This window comes from Chiloscyllium plagiosum, unplaced genomic scaffold (genome assembly GCF_037043375.1).
Source record: "Chiloscyllium plagiosum isolate Xiang-an unplaced genomic scaffold, Cpla_swu_hap1 HiC_scaffold_1, whole genome shotgun sequence".
Taxonomy (NCBI): Eukaryota; Metazoa; Chordata; class Chondrichthyes; order Orectolobiformes; family Hemiscylliidae; genus Chiloscyllium; species Chiloscyllium plagiosum.
In genome coordinates this window covers 105,384,449-105,402,960 of record NW_028270139.1, presented here as the reverse complement: position 1 = coordinate 105,402,960, position 18,512 = coordinate 105,384,449, and positions in this window count along the sequence as shown.

The window sequence follows — 18,512 nt, the reverse complement described above, 5'->3', positions numbered from 1 at the left end:
GCTTGCATGCAAATAATAGCACTACTGGCATCAAATCAACATTGCAAGCCGATTGATGTCAGAATCGATTTGCCGGCTCTTCACTTATGCCAGATGTTATGTGCAGATGCACAAACATACCACTGGGTGTGATTCATGCCAGATATATACAAAGTGGATGCCATTTTGGTCATGAATAGCGTGTCGTACAATAAGCAATACCAATCTCAATTCTGAGAACATCAACATTTGGCAGGCTATAACTTTGGAAGTTTTTCAATATTTCTGCAAACTTTCTTATGTTTATCTTATAAAGCTTTGGGGATCAAATGTATCTGATATTAAATACAACATTGAAAAAAATACAGCAAGGGCCTTCTAGTTATTTAACTATCCACCAAGTCGAATCATTCTGAAAATTTATTTGGCAGTTTCACGTGCATCAAAATTTATGACTTAAAATTCTGACCACATTATTTTTTCGTGCACCATGTAAACAGATGATTATGATGGGAAGATCTTCATACTGCACTGTTAACTCTTCAGAGGTGTGCTGGACACATACTTACCACAAATGTCATTCACCTCTTACATACTTGCCATCAATGCCATCCCAATTTCTGACTTTTCCTATCATTACCTCATTGGACACAACATGATTAAATGCCTCAATGTGCTGTATTATCAGCTTGAAGTTGGATTTCATATTAATTTGTAGCTTTACTTTGAGACAAATTTGAAAAAATTAAAAGCTGCAAAGAGCTCCTTAAACTTATATTTCAACACTTTAGTTTGTTCATATAAACTGCAATTAGTTTTTTTTCTCTGTAAAGTTCCTCTTTCATGAAGTATATCAATTGCTTTATTATTAATTCTACTATCTGAAATATGCAATGAAAGGAGATTTTGACACAATAGTTTCAAAAGCAAATTAAAATAAATATTATTACAATTATCCCACTGTAATTATTGATGCATATTATACTTTTGACTGTTCCCTGTAGCGCATTAACCTCTACTATTAATTTTAACAAAAGATGAGTTTGTCCGTTAAGGGCAATAAAAATTAGTGAAAGATTGCGCATTCTGTATTGAGATGCCAAACTGATAACCATCCTTGGCAATTTTGAACAGTCAGAATGCCTCAATAATTATTCAAAAATAGCTATGACGCCAAAGATTAATAGTATGTTGTAAGTTGATCCTAAGAAAATATTGAGTTCTTTTCTTCATCTGATTCTCAAACAGAATTGCTTCCTTTCATTCAAAAATCAATTTTTTAATGTATATGTTTGGAATTCAGTTTGTGAATCAAATGTAGAAATTTGTAGATTCTTGTGATCATTTAACCCTTATCAAAGATGCACAATTGGACAGAAATTTTAACCTGATTGCATTGAGGCAGCTGAACAGTTAAATGAGATTCCTTCAGCATTTGCTGATTGTTAATTTTAATATTGCTTGTTTTGGCAGTGGATGAGGTATCCACCTGGCTCTGGCAGGGTCTCATGCATTATTGCTTATCAGCGTCTCTTAACCTCAGGGCACTGTAACTGAGTTCTGAGCCAGGAAGTCAACATAGTTATTCTGTTAAGTGGAAGCAGGTCTTCAGATACAAGAGAACAGGAATAGAAATGCACATTCAAACCCCACACAAAGAACTGAGCCCTCACTATTTTGGTGATCACCCTACACAGACCCACTCCAACAAATCCCCCTTCCCATGATTTACCTGCGTTCTGGTGAGTCTTCACTTTGTACTAATATCCCACTGATATAAACTTGCTCTCACACAAGCTAGCTAGGTATAGCTCCTCATTTGCCTCAACCAAGTAGCTGAGGTTGTGCAGTACAATCTCAGGGACTACACAAATTATGATGATGCAACAGATGATTTGCCTCTGACACAAATAATTTTACAGGGCTCAGAGTGAAATGGACTGTGGAAGGATTTCTCGCAAATCAGACACAAAGTCCCCTATTGAGAGTTGTGCATCCATCTATGATGATTTTCACTTAGCTATGAAGGAGGATTATTGCTTATTAAACACCTTGCTGACAACACAGCCTCCTTTATATTCAGCTTCCTAGCTTAGCAAACTCACCAAAACAAACCAGACATTGAGAAACCCAGTTGGACTCACTGTCTGAACTCAGTGGCTATAAGAGAAGGTCAGAGGCTAAGAATACTGCAGCAAGTAACTCATCTCCTGATACCCAAGAGCTTGTCCACCATCTACAAGGAGCAAGTCAAGAATACAATGGAATGATTCCAACTTGCCTGAATGAGTGCAGCTCCAACAACATAGAACTGTACAGCACAGGAATGGGCCCTCGAGCCCATGATGTTGTGCCTAACAAGACACTAAATTAAATTCATCCTTTTTGCCTGCTCTTGCTCCATATCCCTCCCTTCCTTGCATATCCATGTGTTTATCTAAAAATCTCTGAATTGACTGTATTGTATCTGCCTCTACACCACACCTGGCAGCGAGTTCCAGACATCTGCTACTCTCTGTGTCAAACAGTGTGCACCATGTGCAAGATGTACTGCTGACATTCACCAAGATTCACAATATTGAACCTTCCTAACCCATGACCAGTTCTATCTAGAAGGAAAGGGAAAGCAGATACATGGGAATACTGCCAACTGCAAGTTACTCTCAAAACACTCACAGACCTGATTTGGAAATATATTACTGTTCCTTCAGTATCGTTGTGTTAAAATCTTGGAGTTTCTTCCTGAAGAGCATTCTGTTCTATGTTTTCACTTGAACCACAATGGTTCAGAAACCAGCTTCATGCCCACCCTTATCTATGCCTATTATGGATGAGTAATAAATGTTCCAATAGCCTGCAATGTACAAATTCTTTTAAAAGTAAATGTCTTCAGTGTCATTGGGTCAAAATTGTGGAACTCCATCCATAATGGTCAGGTCTACCTACACTAAATGGACTTACAATGGTTCAAGAAGGCAGCTCACCATTACCTTCACAAGGAGACAGGTCTGGCAACATTTGTGGAGAGATATCAGAGTGAATACTTTGCGTCCTGTGACTCCCTAAGATTTTCATAATAGCCTTAATGAGATCTGAATTCTCCACTGCATTCTAACTTACCTTAATTTTGCAAAATCTTAGAATGCAATTGGCAATGTAGTGCTCAATTTGTTATTATTTTTCGCAATCAATTAATCCGAAAGGACAGTTGTTTTACATGTTCCCATGTTGCTCATCATGTGATTGCTATATTAAGACACATATTATTTGAAGGTTGACAAATTATGCTTGATTGAATTGAAACTTCAAAATAGCTAAGACCAGAGATGATAATCCTTAACAACAACAGAGATTTAATTAATTAAAATTAAATTGCATATCAACTGAATACCATTAAAAATGTAGCTGATGGAATGATTATGTAAAATCTGTCTTTTTCTGAATGAAAAAATTAACATATAATAGTTATCCAATTGCTATAAACACACTGAGGGGTATGTTTTAGGAATTCTAAAGAGTAAATTTATGCTTCAGACTAACACATAAGCAATTTGTATAATAACTTTGAGTTTTCAATCATAAACATTCACTACATTTGGATCAAATATTGCAGTTGGTTAGGTCAGTTACATGTATTTATTGTGTTCAATCTTTTAGTATACATGTCATATCCATTATATTGGCCACATGTGGTAATGCAAATCTACAGGTGCCCAGTAAAATAAAATTAGACATCTAAACTCCATGCTGCCCAAACACCATGCGTCCAGTCTAATTTTTTTCTTTTTACAGTCTTCTTTTGTACATCAATGACTCACTGATATTTATGTGTTCCAAAGTTGCTATTCCTGACTGGGATCTCCTACCCTGTATATTTTGCTTGCATTGCCTCCTTATCTGCTACCAGCTAAAGTTAAAAACATTGACATTTCAGCCTTTACTCTCTAAAGCTCCTGAGCCAAGTTGATTTGGCACAGGCTTATTTCAGATTGGCGCAATAAAGTCTGCTCATTCAGTGTTCAAAATCTGCTGATCATGGAGAAATCCAAGAGTTGAGGCTGAAACTCAGTGGATAGACAACAAACCATGAGTCGAGTATTGGAAGCCTTTTGTTGGATTTGAACTGTGGGCTGTATTTTACCACCAAAATTCAATCTGATTGACTTGGATAGAATTTGAATACCTGCCATCACAAAAGAATTTCTAAAATGTGAAGAATTGTTTCCTCTTGTATGTAGTTGAAACAATAGCAGGTATGATCATTCAAACTGCTTCCTTAACTAATACTGTTACTGCATGGCAATTGTCCTGCCTTAAAGAAATAAATTGAAATGCCTTCTTTTACTCTTTTCCACAATCTTGTGCTATTCTTCAGGTCAGTATTTATTGCTCATCACTCATTACCCTTGAGAAAGTGATGATGAGATGATTTCTAGAGGTGGTTTAGTGAGTAGGTGCTGTAGGTTTTGCTGTTAGAATGGGAATTTCAAGATTTTGTCTTGGCAATAGTGACAGTGCATAAAGATTTTCAGTATATTGCTCCTCCCATCTGGTAGCAACAACTTTAAAATTATCTTGGATTATGCACAACAATGCAATAATCTTTCTTCATTATTTCAGCACAGGCACCAAACTATGTAAAATGATTTACAAACACCACTGCTAAAGTGATGGAAAAAGGAATCTCAAACAAGCTCATGACTTAATCATACGCCTCTACAATGGTAACATTGCTCAGTGTTAAGGTGCTCGCATGTGTCATCTTGAGGGTGACATGGAGAGAGTCATAGAGGTTTGTCTTGCCACATCTCAAGAATGACGTGTTGAAGAAATCAGGCGAATTCCCACAGAAATTTAAAGTCAGGTTTATGGGTGGCACAGTGGTTAGCACTGCTACCTCACAGCGTCAGAGACCTGGGTTCAATTCCTGCCTCAGGTGACTGACTGCATGGAGTTTGCACATTCTCCCCATGTCTACGTGGGTTTCCTCCGGGTGTTCCGGTTTCCTTCCACAGTCCAAAAAATGTGCAGGTTAGGTGAATTGGCCATGCCAAATTGCCCGTAGTGTTAGGTGAAGGGGTAAATGTAGGGGAATGGGTCTGGGTGGGTTGCGTTTTGGTGGGTTGGTGTGGACTTGTTGGGTCGAAGGGCCTGTTTCCACACTGTAAGTAATCTAATCTAAATATGACACTTAGATATCTTGAAATGGAAGAGATTTAGCTAGTGGTGGTGGATAGCTTGCTGAACATGGAAGTTGCTTTTTCTTTGATTTCCCAAGCTTAAGGGTTGTTGGTGATGCACTCATGCAGCTAAGTTGAGTGCAATCCTTCAGACTCCTGACTTGTACCTTTTGGATGGTGGATAGGGTTTGAGGAGACAAGGTGGTGAGTTACTTGGGTGCAGAATTTCCAACATCTGATTTAGATATTTTTTATATGTTTATGGGATGCTGGTGTCACTGTTAAGGCCAGTATTCATTTCCCAACACTGATTGACCTGGAGAAGGTGGTGCTGAATGCCTTTTTGAAACATTGCAGTCCTTGCAAGGTACGGCCATTCATAGTGCTGTGAAGAAATGAGTTCCTGAATTTTGACCCAGCAGTAGTGGAAGAATGGTGATATAGTTGCAAGTCAGGTTAGAATAGAATAACAATATATTGTAAAATGTATTTATGAAATTACAATGAGGTGTGCATAAGTTGCCACAATTCAGCATCATTTTAATTACAGAAACTCTAAAAAGAAATAATTGAGACAAAGTTCAGACAGAATTCAGCTTTTGTTCCCTCCACAGCTTCTGGGTTTTTGAAGTGGCTTACAGAACATCACTACCAAAGTAAGGATATCCGGACGAGACCCACCACACTGTGAACAACCGAGACAAAATTGACACCATTGCATCGCTACCATAACAAGGAGGGAGAGACCAGACCCACCAAGTCACCGATACTGAACCTATCACCACGTCAGTTGCTGCCCGAAGTCACCACATTGTGGCCATAGCCATGAGGAACAAACTGGAACCATCATGGTGTCACTGCTACCACAACCACTGGAAGTGCCCTACCACTGGAGGAACTGACCAGACTCACCGATAATGATAAAGCCATACCCGCTATGGCCATGAACATTGGGATCGCACTGTGTGGCTAAATGGCATAGATTTCACACAGATCTAGTAACTCATTTCAAAGAAAAGTTACATTGCCCTCAAAATGCTCACCCTGTTTCTCTCTCCTCAACACCTGCTGATTTTAATTTAGCAATTTAAGCTGGTCAGTCTGAACCAAAAACAGCAGCAGAATTGTATTCCAACACAATCTGCAACCTCATAGTCTGGAATATCCCCCACTCTACCCTGATTCTATGAAAACTATATTAGGATAGCAACATTTAAGAGGCATTTTGACAGATATAAAATGGTTAGGGAATTGAGGGTTATGTACCGTGTACAAGAAAAAGGTTCTTAATTCAGAAAGGCATCATGTGTTGGCATAGTCTTGGTGAGCCAAAGACCCTGTTCCTATGCTGTACTGTTCTTTATTTTGCTGTAAGGGAGCATGAGATGAGCAATATTAGGCATGTCAAAAAATGAGGTGTCAACCTGGTGATGCTACAAAACAGGACTACTTGCATGCGAAGCAGGATAAGCAGTAAGTGATAGACTGATCTAAAGGATTGTACAACCAATGGATCAGATCTAAATTCTGCAGACCTACCACATTGGTCATGAATGATGATGGAAAATTTAATAAATTGTGAGACTCCACAAATATTCTCACTCCATGAGGGAAGCAGAAGATAATGCAAAAGATAATGCTTAAGCATTTACAAAATTGTCAACCAGAGGACCCTACTGGGTGATTTATCTCAACTTCCTCCAGTAGACCCAGCATCACAGATGCCAGTCTTCAACCAATTAAATTCACTACGTGATATCAAAAAACAGCTGAAGGTAATGGATACTGAAAAGGCTATGGACCCTGACAACATTTTGGCAATATTACTGAAGACATGCACTCTAGAGCTAGCCATGCCCCAACCAAGCAGCTCCAGTGGACCTGTAATTCCTGAGAAAGGGCTTTTGCCAGAAACATTGATTTTCTTGCTCCTTGGATGCTGCCTGGCCTGCTATGCTTTTCCAGCACCATACTCTAGACTCTAATCTCCAGAATGCGCAGTCCTCACTTTCACCTATAATACTGGCATCTATCCAAAAATATAGAAATTTGGCCAGGTATGTCCTGTTCACAAGTAGCAGGACAAATCCAACCCAGCCAATTACTACCCCATCAGTCTACTCTCAATCATCAGTAAAGTGATGGAAGGGATCATCAACAGTGCAGCACCGTTCAGCAATAACCTGCTCAGTGATGTCCAGTTTGGGTTCTGCCAGGACCACTCACCTCCTGACCTCATTACAGCCTTGGCTCAGGCATGAACAAAAAAGCTGAATTCCAGAGGTGAGGTGAGAGTGACAGCCCTTGACGTCAAGGCTGCATTTGGTTAAGTGTAGCTTGAAGAAGCCCTAGCAAAACTGGAGTCCATGGGAATCAGGGAAATCTCTCCACTGGTCTGTCATACTTAGCACAAGGAAGATGGTTGTGATTGTTGAGTGTCAATCATCCCATTCCAGGACAATTCCAAAGACGTTCTTCAAGGTAGAGTCCTGCAAAACATCTTCAGCTGCTTCATCAATAATATTCTTTCATCATGAGATCAGAAGTGGAGATGTTCGCCGATGATTGCACAATGTTTAGCACCATTCATGACTTGTCAAACACTGAAGCAATGCATGCCCAAGTGCACAAAGACATCAACAATATCCAAGCTTGGGCTGAAAAGTGGTAAGCAACATTCACACGTGGCAGGCAATGACCATGTCCAAATAAAGAGACTCTATCCATCACCCTTTGACATTCAATGATATTACCATCACTGAATCCCCCCACTATCAACATCCTGACTGGAACCATTGACCAGAAATTGAAAGGCTCAAGCCAGATCGCAAATATGGCTATAACAGCAGGTCATAGGCTACGAATCCTGCAGTGAGTAATTCACTTCCTGACTTACTAAAGCCTGTCCACCATTTACAAAGCACAAGTCAGGAGTGTGGTGGAATACTTCCCACTTATCTGCATGAGCATAGCTACAACAATATTGAAGGAGCTTGCCACCCTCCTGGACACAGCAGCCTGCTTGATTGGCACCACATCCACTGTTTCCACCATCAACACTCAGTTCCAGAAGGATGTACCATCTGGAAGAGGCATCACAGAAATTCACTAAGGGCTCTTCGACAGCTCCTTCCCAACCAAAAATCGCTATAACCTGGAAGGAAAAACGTCAACGTGTTGCTTAGATTGTCTGTTGGACAGCTCTCCAAAGCTTGTTGCACTCAGTTAATAAGGATGACTTTCTCGTGTTGCATTGGCATGTGTAGCATTGCTGTTACCAGTTCCTTGGTTGATACCTGGTGGTCAGGCAGGCTGTATTCTTTTGATTTCCTTGCAGCAGTTTAGTGCTACATTATTTTGGAGCACAATTAAGAATTATCTCATGGAATCACAAACTAGTTACTGAATTTCCTTTCCTTATGGGCATCAGTGAACCGGATGGATCTTTACAAAATTCCAGTTTTATGGTCACGCGCTGCCATGGCTGGATTTGAACTCAGAACAGTAGCCTTGACCTCTGTATTTCTAAGAGAAAATGAGGACTGCGGATGCTGGAGATCAGTGTCAAAATGTGTGGTGCTGGGAAAGCACAGCAGATCAGGCAGCATCCGAGCAGGAGAGTTGCCATTTCGAGCACAAGCTCTTCATCAGGAATTCTTCTCATGCCCTCCAGATGCTGCCTGACCTGCTTTGCTTTCCAGCACCACACTTTTTGACTCTGTATTTCTAGTCCAGTGACATTAGCCCGATGTCACCATCCCTCTCTTTGTCAGTGCTGAATTCCTCCATTGACTCCAAGTATGTTTTTTGTCTTATTTTCAGTTCATTCACATTCACCACTCAGTCTAAATTCATGTCTGCTCCCACTTTGAATTTCCATAATAATTGAGTGAATTGTTCAAGAACACTAAATGCACATAGAGCAATTTTTTTTTAAATGCTGAAAACATCCTCTTGCTTAATTTTAGGAGTTCCACAAGGTATGTCACAACTTTCTGTGTTTTTTGATTATTCAAAAGAACTGAAAAGTTCTTATTGTAATCATTTAGTGTTGTTTTGGATTTGAAATAATTCACACTGAAACGTGATGTTATTTAACATGTTAGGACATAATTTATTTGTACCTTCCAAAAGCGAGGACAGAATGACCAGTTCTTGGCGCTTAACTACAAGTTTGGCTCAGTTCTTAACCACAGTTTGCTAAGCACACCAGAGAGTTTCATAACAATATGCTTTTCTATTTAAAAGGCAGAACGCTTAAATTAAATGTCTGCTTCTGGCTTCAAGATTTTGGGATAGGCATTCTCTCAGTTCTACACAATCTGTTGTACACCTGCAGAAAGTAAGTTCCAGTTGCAAACAGCGAACTTATTTAATTATATTTAATCATTAAATCTCAGACATTCATCCACTTGATTGGCAAACAGGAAAGCTTACATTACAGCTCAAGCTGTGCATATCAACGCCACAACAAAGGGGAAATAACAAAAGGAAAATGTGGAAGTTTTTATCTGGTATGAAAATATGTTCTATGCCCAAAAGAGAAACAACCAATTGTAAATGAATTGCATTACTCAAAAGAAATAAAACAGGAAAAGGAAAATGCTGAGAACACCCAGAGAAAACAAAGTTTTATGTATTGCAGTTCCTGAGAATACCACATGATTTTACATGAGGAGACAGAATGGTGATTTGTACATAGAATAATTCTTATTACATCCAATATTAGACAACCGACAACATCAAAGCAAAATATGAATAAATATTTTAGGGTAATGTTAACATGAACATGCTAATAATATTTTTTTTAAAATGTGCTCTTTGCATTCATTGTATTGTACCTATTCCTTTAAAATGCTGTGGAAGATCTTTTCATTTTGTGAATATAAGATTAGATTTTTACATTTCTACCCTGGGAAAATCCTTTGCATGACTGGAATTCATTTCAGGCATGGAGTTCGGCCAGCCCACAAAAGTCTTGCTCATTGCAGACAATTGTATTTGGGGTCCACTGATACTCCAAGCCTACCTTCTCAATTTTCACATTCTTCATATCAAGCTTTAGGTAAGGAAACTGACTGTTCAATCTGATATATGATGTCACATACCTTAGTGCTGCACAATCTTTTCTGCCATCAAAATGTGAACCTGTGAACCAGTATCTGATCTATTTCTACCTTCAACCTCTCTCTTTGGGTGGCTGAAAATATTCTAGAATTGCAATGTCAAAGGCGAGGTACTAGTAAACTAAACCATTTTTATTTGCTTAACAATGCATTGTCATTTGGGCAGAAGGTCTATTTTGGACAATTGCATATGAAGTCATTTCAAGCAGGTTTACAGCAGTAAGATACGTACATACTAGTGAACAAAGGATATGCCATTACTGCTTCCACAAATTTATAGATCATTATTAACAACAAATGAAATGATCCAATTGGATGTAAATTAAAATTATTAAAATAAATTAAACCAAAATAAATCACTTTACCCAAATAAAATCATTATTGCAATGCTGGCTGCAAAAGGTGGAAAATGATATTGAAAGTTTCAGATGATCAGATTTGAAAGATTTTTAGTTTTACAGTGCAGAGAAATGGACGAACTGATCTTCAAAATTGCAATATTAATAATAAAAATATTGAATGGATAGGCAAATGAGCTTACTCATGCAGGGGGGGTGTAACAAAAATGAAAAAAGTAAAGAATTAGAATGCAATGTAAGTGAACAATTGAGGAATTGTATCTAAACATTATCTTTCAAGGCTTGAGGAGATGCTAATTCAACTGTTCAAGCAACAAACATTTTGGCACATTGACATGATGGCAAAAATGTCTATTACATGATGTTTTCTGGATACAGCCAGATGTACACTGACATGACCATATTGTATATCCTTCTGCAATTTGGCTGAGCACTATTAGCACAGCAGGTTTGCTGTCTGGTCAATCTGCTCATTGCACTACAACAAAACCAGCAGGCTTCCTTCCCATAGCTCCAGGATATTCTTGCGCAATGCTTTCCAGAATCATCAGTAGGCCAGGTTGCAGAGTCTGTGAGTCTGCGTCCAGTTTCTTAGGAGTTGATCTGCCACCTATGTTGTGATTTTATTTTTGTAATAACACACAGACATGGGGAATAACAAATGTGAATTTTAATTAAGACAAAGAAGCTTGACTACTTTCACATGCTGTTTTACACTTGTCGCTCCTGTTGGCTCCTCTGTTCTTTGTCCTGGAGCAGCCCTGTGCTGTAGTGCAGATAATCTGCAATTAGCCAATACAGTCTTGTATGTGGAGGAACATTCCTTGAGTTATCGATGATCTGAAAACCTGGTATCTAGTAGGTCAGAATATCTGTAAGTAGAAGCACTAAGAATTCATTGTTTTCTGTGATTATTTGCAACATTAACAAGATTAGTTTATTAGTAATAATTAAAAGTACATTATAAGTACACTTTACAGATGTGTAACAATGGTAATAATAATAAGTGGCACCTTCACGACAGTCCCAAAGGTTATTGGTTGTGATGGTGACCCATCCATTCCCCAACATAACTTCCATCCAGTACAACTCATATGGCCATGAACTGCTGCCGGCTGGTTTGAAATGCATTGAGTGCTAACACAGGCAGACTCAAAAATCAGGAAAGCTAAAACCCTCAATAATTATGTACGAGCTTTTTATTAAAAATGCCTTCCTCATCCATGCCACCACAGACCCCTCAATATGTCTTCTTCTTTCTCTCTGTCGCACTATGTCTCAATGCTTCCCCACATTCCACAGTTAGGGTGTGGAGCCCATTGGCCCTGGAGGGGTAAGGTCCTAGGGAGTGTTGCTGAACAAAGAGATCTTGAAGTGCAGGTTCATAACTCCTTGAAAGTGGAGTCGCAGGTAGATAGGATAGTGAAGAAGACATTTGGTATGCTTTCCTTTATTGGTCAGAGTATTGAATACAGGAGTTGGGAGGTCATGTTGCAGCTGTAGAGGACATTGGTTAGGCCACTGATATTGCGTGCAATTCTGGTCTCCTTCCTATCGGAAAGATGTTGTGAAACTTGAAAGGGTTCAGAAAAGATTTACAAGGATGTTGCCAGGGTTGGAGGAGCTGAGCTACAGGGAGAGGCTGAACAGGCTGGGGCTGTTTTCCCTGGAGCGTCGGAGGCTGAAGGATGACCTTATAGAGGTTTACAAAATTATGAGGAGCATGGATAAATAGACAAAGTCTTTTCCCTGGGATCGGGGAGTCCAGAACTAGAGGGCGTAGGTTTAGGGTGAGAGGGGTAAGATATAAAAGAGGGGCAACTTTTTCACGCAGAGGGTGATACGTGTATGGAATGAGCTGCCAGAGGATGTGGTGGAGGCTGGTACAATTGCAACATTTAAAAGGCATTTGGATGGGTGTATGAATAGGAAGGGTTTGGAGGGATATGGGTCGGATGCTGGCAGGTGGGACTAGATTGGGTTTCGATATTTGGTGGGCATGGACGGTTTGAACCGAAGGGTCTGTTTCCGTGCTGTACATCTCCATGACTCTATGACTCTATGATTGACTGCTTGCAGATTGTGTGCTTTTTGTGTGTGCATTCATGTATGGGATGGAGGTAGAGAGAGAAAGAGATAGAGTTTGTGTGTGTATGAGAGAGAGAGTGAGAGAGAGTATGAGTGTGTGTATATGCATGTGAGTGCTTGGGCGAATGTGTGTTTGCGCCTTTCAGGGGGGGGGGGTGTTTTTTGTGTTTGACAGAGTCTGTGCATGAGAGAAGGTCTGCGTGAGAGTGTATAGTGTAGTGGGGTGACCTATAGTGTGACAAGTTCCTGGTTGAGGCCGTCCTCATGGCTACCGAACTAAGCTCTCCTCCTTTGCTCGGCCACTCTGCTATGTTGCATGTCCCAAAGTCCACAGTGGAGAATGGTCACCCAAAGATCCGAAGCCAAATGTTCCTGACTGCTGACTTGTTCCCCAACTGAGAGGGAACATCCCTGTCTGTCTGACTGCAGTCACCATTATGAACTTTGTAAAAGCTGCAAAACAACCAAGAGGGCAGTCTTCATGACTAGTAGTTGGATGTGATGTTCAATGATTCAGAGTGACAACACGGTTAGTGGGAAAGTGGTAATGGCAGACATAGTAATATATTCACTTGAGGGGACAGGAATGTTTTGACATCTGTTGAAGCAGTCTCCATCTTCTCTCTCAAGGACCAGGTGCAGGAATCCCCCCTCATGGGGGTGTAGATAGGACTGCATTGGGCTTTCTCTGTTCTGTTATGGGCTGTCTTCTCCTGGAATGAAGAAAAAGGTTGGAATGAATGAGGAAGCAGTGACACCGCAATTCCAGCTAGTGCAAGTGGGTGAAACATGATAAGGTTTTCCACAAACTTAGGAGGAAGCATGGAGGACATGTAAGGTTAGTGGTATGGGAGCTGAGGGAGAAACCTGGTGAGAGTATGTGTTGCAGGCAACAGTGACAGTGGTGGGGCATTAATCTGGGTGGACGATGGATGTGGTAGCAGAAATAGAGTGAATGTGAGTATAGAGAAAAATGTGGCACTTATCCCAGCAGAGCAAAGAAGGTCATCTGCCTTCTTTTTGCATTGGTGCCCATTTTCAATACTCTTAGTACAGGACTGACCGGCATAGCAACCTCAACAATGAGACAGAGTACAAGAAGGAGATAGGCAGCTTTGTGACATGGTGCAATGACAACAACATTTCACTCAATGTCAGCAAAATGAAGGAACTCATCATCAACTTCAGGAAGCAGAGTGTAGGTTACACCGCTTCCCGTATCAACGGTGCTGAGATGGCGGTGGTCAAGAGCTTCAAATTCCTAGGAGTAAATATCACCAATAATCTGTCCTGGTCCAGCTACATTGATTTGACAGTCAGGAAAACACACCAACACCTCTACTTCCTCAGAAGGTGAAGGAAGTTCGGCATGCCCACAATGATTCTTACCACTTTTCCTAGATGCACCACAGAAAGCATTCTGTCTGATGCCTCACAGTTTGGTATGGCAACTGCTCTGCCCAGAACCATTAGAAATTGCAGAGAGTTGAAAATGCAGTCCAGTTCACCACAAAAAACTTCAGCCTTCCTTCCATTGACTCCATCTACACTTCCTACTACATCAGGAAAGCAGCCAAAGTAATCAAAGACCCCAGTTATACTCTCTTCAATCCTCTTCCATCAGGGCGAAGATAGAAAAGCTTGAAACCACATGCCAAAGATACAAGAATAGCATCTTTCCTGCTGTTAAATTAGAGATGATCTTATTCTGCACCTTCTTTGTAGTTTTAACACTATGTTCTGCATTCTGTTCTATTACTCTGATGCCCTTATGTAAAGTATGATTTGTCTGGTTAACACACAAAACAATGCTTTCACTGTATCCTGGTAAATGTGACAATAATAAATCTAATCAAATCAAACCAGAAGGGAAAGGTCTGATGACTTGATCCTATCTCCTCCAGGAAGAGCACTCCTCTCCTTTGCATAACCTCATCCCACCAGGATTCTGTTTCTGTCCATCAATGAGGAGGGCAGTTTCAGAATGAAAGTGCACATCTGGGTGCAAGGCAGTATTCCCTGTGCCACCAGGGATGCTCTAGTTAGCAGGTTTCCATTGAGTAGCAAGTTGTTGTGAGAATAGCAAGTGGTAGAATGGGGTGGAAATCAGAAGTGGGAAATGCCATAGAAGCATGGTTGGTAGTTAAGGAGGTGGATTTGGTCATATGGAGTGAGAAATCTTGCCATGCCTCACAGTGAAAAACCCTCCAAAAAGCTCAATGAAGCTCCACCTTAGCCCAAAAAAAGTGCAAGATTCAAACCTTAGTGTTTGGCTGTAATACATACGGAGTTTGCTTTGTATAGCCACATTGTGGTGACTATACAGCTCTACCAATCAATATCCCACTTAGTCAGGATCATTGTAATGGCATACTTTTCCAAACATCTAGTTCTTTTATTCTGTGGAACGTATAATTGCAGGTATTTTTCATGTAGGGAAGCAGTGGTTGGCTGGGCTAAGTGTTGCCATTCCAAAATGTGAAATTATTTATTGTGTAGTAAACATGCAAGTTCTAACTATATCCCACCCTATTTGGAACAATTCTGTACTTCAATGTCACACAAGCATGTTTATCAGAGACAGTTATGGACATATTACAAAGCATAACATGGGCAGCACGTATCATTAGTGCAATTCTCTAAAAAAAAATGGAAGGTTCACCATGCAATCAAATTACTTCCAATAATAAGTAGCTTCCAATGCACAACAGTATAAGAGTGGCAATATACTCATGGTTTATTACTATAGGATGTACATGTCTTTGGAGAGGCAAGGACTTAATAGGGATAGTCAACATGGCTTTGTGTGTAGGAAAAAACAATGACTACAGATGCTGGGAACCAGAGTTTAGATTAGAGTGGTGCTGGAAAAGTTCAGGCAGCATCCGAGGAGCAGTAAAATCGATGTTTCGGGCAAAAGCCCTTCATCAGGAATACAGGCAGAGTGCCTGAAGGGTAGAGAGATAAATGAGAAGAGGATGGGGGGTGGGGAGAAAGTGGCATAGAGTACAATAGGTGAGTGGGGGAGGGGATGAAGGTGATAGGTCAGAGAGGAGGGTGGAGTGGATAGGTGGAAAGGAAGATAGGCAGGTAAGACAAGTCATGGGGACGGTGCTGAGCTGGAAGTTTGAAACTGGGGTGAGGTGGGGAAAGGGGAAATGAGGAAACTGGTGAAGTCCACATTGATGCCCTGGGGTTGAAGTGTTCTGAGGCAGAAGATGAGGCGTTCTTCCTCCAGGCATCGGGTGGTGAGGGAGCGGCGGTGAAGGAGGCCCAGGATCTCCATGCCCTCGGCAGAGTGGGAGGTTGAGTTGACATTTTGGGACACAGGGCGGTGTGGTTGATTGGTGCGGGTGTCCCAGAGATGTTCCCTAAAGCGCTCTGCTAGGAGGCGTCCAGTCTCCCCAGTGTAGAGGAGACCGCATCGGGAGTAACGGATACAATAAATGATATTGGTGGATATAGAATTGGGAAATCATGTCTCACAAACTCAGTTGAGTTTTTTGAAGAAGTAGCAAAGAGGATTGATGAGGGCAGAGCAATAGATGTGATCTATATGGACTTCAGTAAGGCATTCGACAAGGTTCCCCATGGGAGACTGGTTAGCAAGGTTAGATCTCACGGAATACAGGGAGAACTAGCCATTTGTAAACAGAACTGGCTCAAAGGTAGAAGACAGAGGGCAGTGGTGGAGGGTTTTTTTTCAGACTGGAGGCCTGTGACCAGTAGAGTGCCACAAGGATCGGTTCTGGGTCCTCTACTTTTTGTCATTTACATAAATGATTTTGATGTGAGCATAAGAGGTACAGTTAGTAAGTTTGCAGATGACACCACAATTGGAGGTGTAGTGGACAGCGAAGAGGGTTACCTCAGATTACAACAGGGTCTTGACCAGATGGGCCAATGCTCTGAGAAGTGGCAAATGGAGTTTAATTCAGATAAATGCGAGGTGCTGCATTTTGGGAAAGCAAATCTTAGCAGGACTTATACACTTAATGGTAAGGTCCTAGGGAGTGTTGCTGAACTAAGAGATCTTGGAGTGCAGGTTCATAACTCCTTGAAAGTGGAGTCGCAGGTAGATAGGATAGTGAAGAAGGTGTTTGGTATGCTTTCTTTTATTGGTCCGAGTATTGAGTACAGGAGGTCATGTTGCGGCTGTACAGGACATTGGTTAGGCCACTGTTGGAAAATTGCATGCAATTCAGGTCTCCTTCCTATCAGAAAGGGTTCAGAAATGATTCACAAGGATGTTGCCAGGGTTGGAGGATTTGAGCTATAGGGAGATATTGAACAAGCTGGGGCTTTTTTTCCCTGGAATGTCGGAGGCTGAGGGGTGACCTTATAGAGGTTAACCAAATTATGAGGGGCATGGATAGGATAAATAGAGAAAGTCTTTTCCCTGGGGTCAGGGAGTCCAGAACTAGAGGGCATAGGTTTAGGGTGAGAGGGGAAAGATATAAAAGAGACCTAAGGGGCAACTTTTTCATGCAGAGGGTGGTATGTTTTTGGAATGAGGATGTGGTGGAGGCTGGTACAATTGCAACATTTAAAAGGCATCTGGATGGGTATATGAATAGGAAGGGTTTGGAGGGATATGGGTCAGGTGCTGGCAGGTGAGACTAGATTGGGTTGGGATATCTGGTCGGCATGGACGGGTTGGACCGAAGAGTCTGCTTTCATGCTGTACATCTCTATGTCTCTATGACTCTGCTCATACACAATGCAGCAGAACTCCAGTTGCTTGTAGGTCATATTGTGAAAGTTTAAACTTACCTTTTTTTAATGCTATGAGGAAGGGTGAATTGCTGAAATGCAAAGTGCAATGTTGGGGCAAGAGTCATCACACACAAATTACAAAGCTCAATATGAACCCCTAGCCCATTCAACAGCATATATTGCCTCTGCAACGGCATGCTGCACTTAATGGCCACATCTCTAAGTACGGCTCAGAAATATCATGAATTATATAGGTTACCTGAAGCTTCAGGGGCAATTTTTTCAATTCCCTTCTAAAATGTGGCACAGTTTCCTTTGTTCTCAATGATGTTTGCCTCCTCAGGGGACTGTACAGGGGTCACCCAATCTCACCAGGAAAGTGATTATTGATGGATCTGATGGTCTTATCATCACCCTTCTTTTGTGCTGAAAAACCACAATGTAAGTAGGCATCAAAATTAATTTGTCATTCTGTTTCCTCATGCAAGTTTATTATTGTTGTGTATTTGCAAACAAACTTTATTGACCTCTTTTAAAGTATGTTATGCCTCTTTAATCATTTATGTTTAATATTACAGCAATTTTTGGCAATTACTTGGGAAATATCTAGAAATTGGTAGAATGGGAATGAGAGTCGTGGTGGGGGTGGTGGAGGTGGTTCATAAACTTACTTCTAAGATTTTTTAGATCACCATAACTTGGTGGGCCTCCAAAGAATCTAAGTTGCTAAACCTCAGTCAGTTTATTTCTCCTTAGCAGTTCCAGTATTTACAGTTCATTCTGGGGATAATGGAAAATTCTAATCTCGTATTATTGTTGGGCACATTATAAACATATTCTTGCAGTTTTCAAAGAATTATCTTGCAATACCCAGCTGATTATTACTTGTTCTGCTTGTCATTTCATTTAATTGTGAGAGATAAATCCATAAAGGTAGAGAGACTTAAAGATGAAACAATGGCATCATTTTTGCAGACAAACCCAAAAACTCTATGAAAGGCTTATCGCTTTCCTCTGATGCTAAATGATGATTACAGGTAATCATTGATTGAATCAGAACTCCT